Source organism: Lissotriton helveticus, chromosome 5_1 (assembly GCF_964261635.1).
Source record: "Lissotriton helveticus chromosome 5_1, aLisHel1.1, whole genome shotgun sequence".
Taxonomy (NCBI): Eukaryota; Metazoa; Chordata; class Amphibia; order Caudata; family Salamandridae; genus Lissotriton; species Lissotriton helveticus.
Genome location: NC_136065.1, coordinates 1,915,285,762 through 1,915,293,614, shown reverse-complemented (window position 1 = coordinate 1,915,293,614; position 7,853 = coordinate 1,915,285,762). Strand labels below are relative to the sequence as shown.

At 49.7% G+C, this 7,853-nt stretch overlaps 1 pseudogene; it reads left to right on the top strand.

The window, feature by feature from the left end:
- The first annotated feature begins 5,679 nt into the window (after positions 1 to 5,679).
- Positions 5,680 to 7,002, top strand: LOC144752827 (RNA-binding protein 14 pseudogene; annotated as a pseudogene).
- Positions 7,003 to 7,853: the final 851 nt, after the last annotated feature.

The following is a 7,853-nucleotide window of genomic DNA, read 5'->3' as shown; positions in this document are numbered from 1 at the left end:
AAGAAAGAAAGACCCGAAAACATGGATGATTGTTGTCAACCTAATCAAACATTTCAAAAGAACAATAACAAAATATTTTGGCGAAATGGCAAATAGACAACTATTCCACGGGATATATTGACCGATCTCATGTGGTCTACTATGTTATTAGTATTGCTTGATTTGCGGACCGTCGACTTGGAAAGTTCTTATGTAACTCACTAAACAAACTACTAAAAAGGTTCGCCTAGGACTGGCAGGCAGCAGTCCACAGCACGCGAAGTCACAGACAAAGTCCATCGTGATTGCAGATCAGTGAATACTCAAACTATCAATCCACCATCACTATTTCTTCTTATCGCCATGTGTACAAAGGAAGGACTGGACTTGAGTCTGTAGGGGCTGATTTAGAAGCCCCTTGCGGCTCTTTTGCTCCATTGTTGCGTGACTTTTGTGACGCAGCGGCAGAACAAAAGAGGTGCCATGGTGCGACGTATATTAACAACGTGACGCATATGGGAGATGCATCACGTTGTAAAGCCCTGCGCCATCAGGGGGCGTTCCGGCGCAAGTTTATTGCTCTTGGTAAAAAACAAAATTTGCAATATAATAACACACAGAGCGGGAGAAAACAGAGTAGTGATGAAATAGCTAGAAATAGCTACTACTACTCACCAAGCCCGGGGATCTCTACGCCGAGCACGTCCAGCAAGTCGCGTTCCCGGTCCATGAGATCCGTCCAGCGGTGGGTGGCCTGGTTATAGGTGCGCCGGACCCTAGAGTGTTCAAACATGGCCCGGCACACCTTCTCCCACCGCTTCCGGCGCTCCCGGATCCCGTAGCCGGTAGCGATCTTGCCGCCTCCCATGATGGTCTTGGGGAGGCGGCGCTGGACGTGAAAGACTAGTGCGGCCACCTCCTCCGCACTAAAAATCTCCCGAGCTATAACTGTCTCCCCCCTCAAACGCCCGCACGGGAGCCGGGCACGGGGTGCGGGACCCTTCCCCTTCGCGGGCTTCTTCCCGGCTCCCTTTGCCATGGTCTGGGCAGAAAGGAAGCAAAATAATAAAGAAGAAATAGAACAGGGAAGAAGAAAAGAAAAGCATTTAAAAAAGTAGTTTAAAATTAACAAAAAGTAGCAGAAAACACAAAAATATAGAGCTAGAAAAATAGAGGGATAGATAATAAGTAAAATAGATTAAAAAAAACTTCAAACAATCAAAGGATGGCAGAGATTCAGAGAGGATACAGAGAGCATGCCCAGAACCATAGCAATGAATGAGAAACAAGATGGCCGCGCCCGTTCACGACCGCATGCGCAAGTTCGCGCGAGATTTTCCTCGCGATCACGCGCGAAATTGTACTAGCGAGCCGCACACTTTGCGAGATTACACATGGCGCCCGGAAACGGAATTACGTCACGCAAACAAGATGGCCGCGCCCATGTACGACCGCTAGGGTAACTTCGCAAACGTTGCACTACAAGCGGCTTGCGAACACGCAAAAAATCACACGAACAAACACGCCGCAAAAAAAACAAATCGTGTATTCGCACGAATTTGCGGCTTCCGAAATCGATCTTGCACGGATACGCGCCCCGCAAATCGCGCGAAATTGCAGAAAAACGATTTTTGCAAAACTGAAAGCACTCAGCAGGTGCAAAAGTTCAATCTTAACATTAGTAACCATTCACTCTAGTGCTTCCTGAGGGGCCCCTCCAGAGTTCAGTTGCCTATTTGCAACTATTCTATGACCCTGCTCTGACCCTCACAGCAGGCTCATAGAATAGCTACAAGTAGGCCATAAAGGTCCGGTGAAAAAAAATTGCACTGCAACAGAAAGCAAATTACAGATAAGGAAGGAAGCAGGTGCCAGCCAGACTGGAAGTTTAAAAATCAGTGACACATTAATCAACCCCAAATTAATTCATGGCAGTTGAAGCAGGGCAGGTGTGCTTGCTTTTTTTCACCCCCATAATCTACAGTGATAAACCAACCAGAGGGTGGCAGTGATGTACCAGAGGGTGGCATGGGTGTACCAGAGGGTGGCAGTGGTGAAACAGAGTGTGCTGTGAACCTGTGATGATGAACCAGACGTAGAAACAACATAGTCGTGGCCGTTGCGAGCTGACAAGTAAGTTCGCAATTGCGAACTGGTACACAAACCTCGCGAACTGGCAGAAACCCTTGCGAACACAAAAAAACACAAAAATCCGCAAATTCGCGAGAGTTCGCGGATTTTGCGGATTGCGAATCCGTAAATACGCAAGTTCGTGTACGCCAGATTCGCAAAATCCGCCCATACTTAGCCCTCATCCTCCTGGACCTCTCAGCAGCGTCCGACACAGTCTCCCACCGTACCCTAATACGCAGATTCCACTACGCAGGGATCCGGAACAAGGCCCTCAACTGGATCCACTCTTTCCTCTCCGGCAGAATGAAGGCGAGTCAGACTCCCTCATTTCCTCTCGGACCCTACACCAACCACCTGCAGAGTCCCGCAGGGGTCCTCCCTCAGCCCTAAACTCTTCAACGTCTACATGGCTCCGCCGGCCCCCATCGTCAGAACCTGTGGACTCAACATTATGTCATATGCAGACGACACCCAATCTAGACACCTGGGAATCCAGCGCGCTGGGCATTTTCCACATTCCAAAACAGCTCCCTGCACACAAGCGCTTTGTATCCCTGGCACTACTACTAGCAAAAAGATGTATAGCTATGCACTGGCGATCATCAGAGGCCCCCCCCCCCCACAGCAGCATGGACGGGGGCGGTGTGTAAGTGGGCGGCGGCGGAAGAGGACGCCCTGCGGGAGGAGGAGGCGAAGGGCGCCCGTAAAAACCACATTTCTATGGAATGGGCCGTGTTATTGCATCGTTTCCGACAGCTGACGCGCCCTGATGATCCGAGCACTCCCACCCCCACAACTACATCCACCCCAGCAGTCCCCTCCGCCCCCGCGAACCTACAGCCCCTAGACAACGCCTAATGCCGGACGTAGGCGACCCCTCAGTCCCACACATCTACCCTGCTCCCAGAGCGTCTGGCCCTATGCGCACTCTGACACGACACCCCCGCCTTCTGGCAACCCAGCCCACTGTAAGCGCGAACCCCTGACCCCTCGGACGCCCTGCCCCCATATCTTCTCAACATGCCCGTGCAAACGCCCAGATGCCCCTTCCCCGAGTTTTGTCTCCCCAGTTACTTGGCAACACCAAAGTATAGCCTCTGCAGACCCACACCAATGCTCCCCATGATGTTGATTCACATGCTTGTGCCCTTTCCCCTCTTTTTGAATTTCTTTTTATCCTGCATTCTCCAGCATTTGTGATTACTTGAATGGTCTGTACTGCTCTAATAACGAAATGCCAATAAAAACAAGTTTAAAAAAAAAAAATGCAGACGACACCCAACTCATCCTCTCCCTATCCAAAGAACCCAACACCGCCAGACACAACTTTCAAGAAGGCATAGAAGCCGTCGCCAAATGGATCTGAAGCTACCTACAACTCAACACCGACAAAACAGAAGTACTCATCATGGGCCTGAACCCCAACACCTGGAACAACACCTGGTGGTCCCCCACCCTTGGAAGCCCACCCACCCCCACAGACCACACACACAACCTTGGAATCATCCGGGACCCCGAACTCAAAATGGACCTCCAAATCAACTCTGTCACATCCTCCTGCGTCCAAACCCTCCACCTCGTCACCAGCAGACTCGACTACAGCAATGCAGTTTACGCCGGAATAAACAAAAACCTCACCCACAAGCTACAAACCATCCATAACGCCGCCGCAGGACTAGTCCTCAAAATGCCAAGACACTACCACATCTCCCAGCACCTGCATGCACTCCACTGGCTCACAGTCGAGGCCAGAATAACCTTCTAGATTCTCACCCACGCACATAAGGCTCTCCAAGACACCGGACCAGCATACCTGAATAGCAACCCAAATTCCACGCACCCCAAAGGACCCTACGATCAGCCCAGCTCTCCTACGCTGTGGTCCCCCGCATCAGAAATACCAGATCGATAGGCCTCTCCTTCCTCGCTAGCAGAGCTTGAACCGCCCTTCCGCTCCACCTCAGCCAGACAACTTCGCTCCCCATCTTTAACTTGCACCCCCTCAGCACCTTGAGACCCTTACCGGTGAGTAGCCACACTTAACAAGCCACACTATTCCAACAGCACCAGATACTTCCCTTTGGGTACATGCTAACATTAACTATAAAGCAAAATTACTATTCTAAATCCACCTGCAACTTACCTCAGGGCAGGTGCTGGATAGTGACTTGGGAGCAAAATTTCTATTCTAACTCCACAAGATACTTACCTCAGGGCAGGTACTGGACAGTAACTAGGGTGCAAAATTACTATTCTAACTCCCACTATGTACATACCTCAGGGCTGGTGTTGCACAATGACTGGAGTCAAAATTAGTACTCGAACTCCATAAGGCACTTACCTCAGGGTAGATGTTGGAAGGTGACTAGGGGAAATTATTATTCTAACTCCATGAAATACTTAGCTCAGGGCAGATGCTGGACAGTGACTGGGTATAAAATTACTATTCTACTTTCCACCACGCACTTACCTCAGGGTAGGTGTTGGAAAGTGACTGGGGTCAAAGTCACTCTTCCAATTTCAGTGGGTACCTACCTCGGGGCAGGTGCTGAACAGTGACTAGGGGGAAAAATGTATTTTCTAACTCCACCTTGTACTTACCTCAGGGCAGGTGTTGAACAGTGACTGGGGGGGGGGGGTAAAATTACTTTTCTAACTCCACTGGGTACTAACCTCAGGGAAGGTATTGGTCAGGGACTAGTAGACAAAATTACTATTTCATTTCCCACAGCAACTTACCTCAGAGCAGATGCTAGATAGTGACACAGGGCAAACATATTATTCTAACTCCATCAGGTACTTACCTCAGGGCACGTGCTGGACAGTGACTGGGGAGTCACAATTACTATGCATGATTGTGTAATCCTAGGTGACACAACATGTGCCCTCGCTCGCACCCCCATGGGCAGATCTGCTCAGGTGCCCTGTTTGGCTCCCCTTTCCTGCCATTCCACCACCCTTTTTAGGTCTCGCCTTCGCAGCGCGCATGCGCTACAAAGGCAAATGACCTTATGCCGTCGCTTTGGCTTTTCAGCCAAGCACGTGCACGCGTTCTATTGCCTTCAATGGCAACGCGTGCATGTCAGGAGATTCACTCGCGGGAGCGCGCGGCCCATCTGGTCGCAATTATTGCTCCTGCGAGTGAATCATGCCCGCCACCCGCCGCACGAGGTGCTCGTGTTTGTTGCTTGTTTCTGTAACAACCTAGCCGTCTGACGCCATTTTACGGAACGACGCTGAGGAAGCAAGAAAGTCGAGCAGTTCTTGTGGAAGGGATACACGGACGAACAGACTGAGTGGGAGGGGGAGAGCAGTAGTCAGTCTCCGCCGTCCGCACCATAGTTGTCACCGCAGCTGCGCCGTTATCATCTTGTCGCCGTTTAAGCACGGACGCCGTGTGCCTGAGACGCATAAGACCATTAAAGGAAGGCGGGTGGTAAATAGAGCATTGCATCCATTTTGTATTTTTGGGGCGTCACAAGGGTTTAGGGGTGGGCGCCGTCATAGAAAGAAATATTTTGCTGCTTTGCTCCCTTTCCCATTCACGCAGTCTTTACACGCATCAAGATGAAGATCTTCGTGGGCAACGTTGACGAGCAAATGACGCAGGAAGAGCTGAGCGTGCTCTTTGAGCACCACAGCACAGTGGTGAGCTGTGCAGTCATGTTATGTTATGTTATGTTATTATTATTTGTACCGCGCACAGCTGCCCCAGTGAAGGGGCGTCCTGGCGCTTTGCCAAGGTAAACACAACACCACATAAGAAACTCCGAGAGAAAAAAAGAAAAGAAAAAAAGAAACAGCAGAGGAATTTAAGCAAACAGAAGAGTTTTGACGGCCCGTCTAAACTGGAGAAGGTTGTCCATCGCCCGGATATGCGGAGGAAGAGAATTCCACCACTTCGCCGATAACACGCGAAAAGAGCGGCCACCAGCTCTAACCAGTTTAAAGCGCGGGACCGTCATCAGATTCTGCCCCAAAGATCTAAGGGTACGTGAAGGGACATACGGCGTTAGCAGATTCTCCAAAATTTTGGGAGGCATACCTTTGAGAATTTTGAAAGCAAGGCAAAGAACCTTGAACTGAATTCTCTGAGGTATGGGAAGCCAGTGGAGCGAGTGAAGAGTTTTGGAAACCGAGCACCTCCTTGGCAGGCCAATCACTACTCTGGCTGCAGCATTTTGGACTCGCTGCAGCCGGGTAAGTTCTGCCTGGTTAATCCCGGCTAGCAAAGAGCTAGCATAGTCCAGTCGGGATAGTACTGCTGCTTGAACCACCAGTTGCCTGGTGGGCGCATCAAAGAACTTAAGAATAGGTCTAAGCCCCCTAATGATGCCATAGCAAGAAGCTGCCACCTTCTTGGTATGACAGATGAAGCCAAGCGTCGGGTCCAACCAGACTCCCAAATTTTTTATCTCCGATGCAGGGAGAGGAGTCACACCTAACTCAGAGGGCCACCACTTGTCACCCCACAACGCCACCTGCTTGCCAACCACCATCACCTCCGTCTTCTTGGTATTTAACTGGAGGCAGTTGGAATTCATCCAGTTAGCCACTGCTCGCAGACCATCACAGAACCTCGTGAAGCAGTTCGCCTTCGTTCACATGTGCGAAGAGGACCGGGCCCTGGCCGCTATAGCGGCACTCAACGGCCACGAGCTGAATTGCCGAAAGATGGTGGTTGAACTGAGCAAGCCGCTGCCTCTCAACACCTGGAAGGTGTTCGTGGGCAACGTCAGCGCCTCGTGCACCGTCACCGAGCTGCGTAACCTTTTCAAGACCTACGGCAGGGTGGTGGAATGTGATATCGTGAAAGGTAAAGGAGTATTGACCTTCCTGCCACTTACTAATCGCAGCACCTCTCACTGTCTCTTCAGTCACAGGTTCTAGAGCAAACAATATAAAATTCCCCGTGACCCCAAAAGATAAGACCCATGAACTCGAACAGCCATGGCCAAACATTTACATTCACAGACTATGCTCCCACTAAACTACGAAGTTGTCTCCTACCAAGCAAGTATTTAGAAACATTAACCAGCGTCTGTTACGCTAGTCTCGGACACATGCGTTACTTACTCTTAGTCCCAGAGTGATGGCCTTTAGCGTCTGACTCTTAGCCTTACTACTCGTAACAGGCCTTTTTTTAAATCCTTCGAAATGGCCTTTTTTGGGTGGTTATTATGCTCTTTATATTTAAGGTGATTTTGCTATTTAATGTCTTTAAACTTTTGGTGTCTGAGAGAGTATTTCTCTTGTACTGAATGAGGCTAATAGTGGACATGTAGTTGAATCCCCACCATATTAGTGCAACAGCCTACCTATTTTTGGAAGATTACCAGGCATGTATTTTAAAATGCACCTGGCCATCCGACGGTTCCTAGAATGTAAATCGTGTTTTTAAACTCTTTCTCGGACTTTCGATTGGGGGGTTAAGCTCTGGGTACTGAGATGGAGCACATTACTGTTGTTAAATCAAAAAAGTTAGTGCTCTGTCAAATGATAAACTCCATGTGCTCAAACTTAACTGCTGTAGGCATGTGGGGGGCGGGGCGTCGACTGTCCAACAAGATTTTAGACCAGCCGTGTTATCGCTAGTACTATCCCATGTAGATCATATGGTTTCTACCAGGCCCTGGTGAAAGCTGTCCTCTCGAAGGGAAGTATATTTGTGGGCCGTCAATTGGACTATATTGTCCAGACCGCAGGCTTAATACTTGGGGTTTAAAGTTTTGTGATTTGAC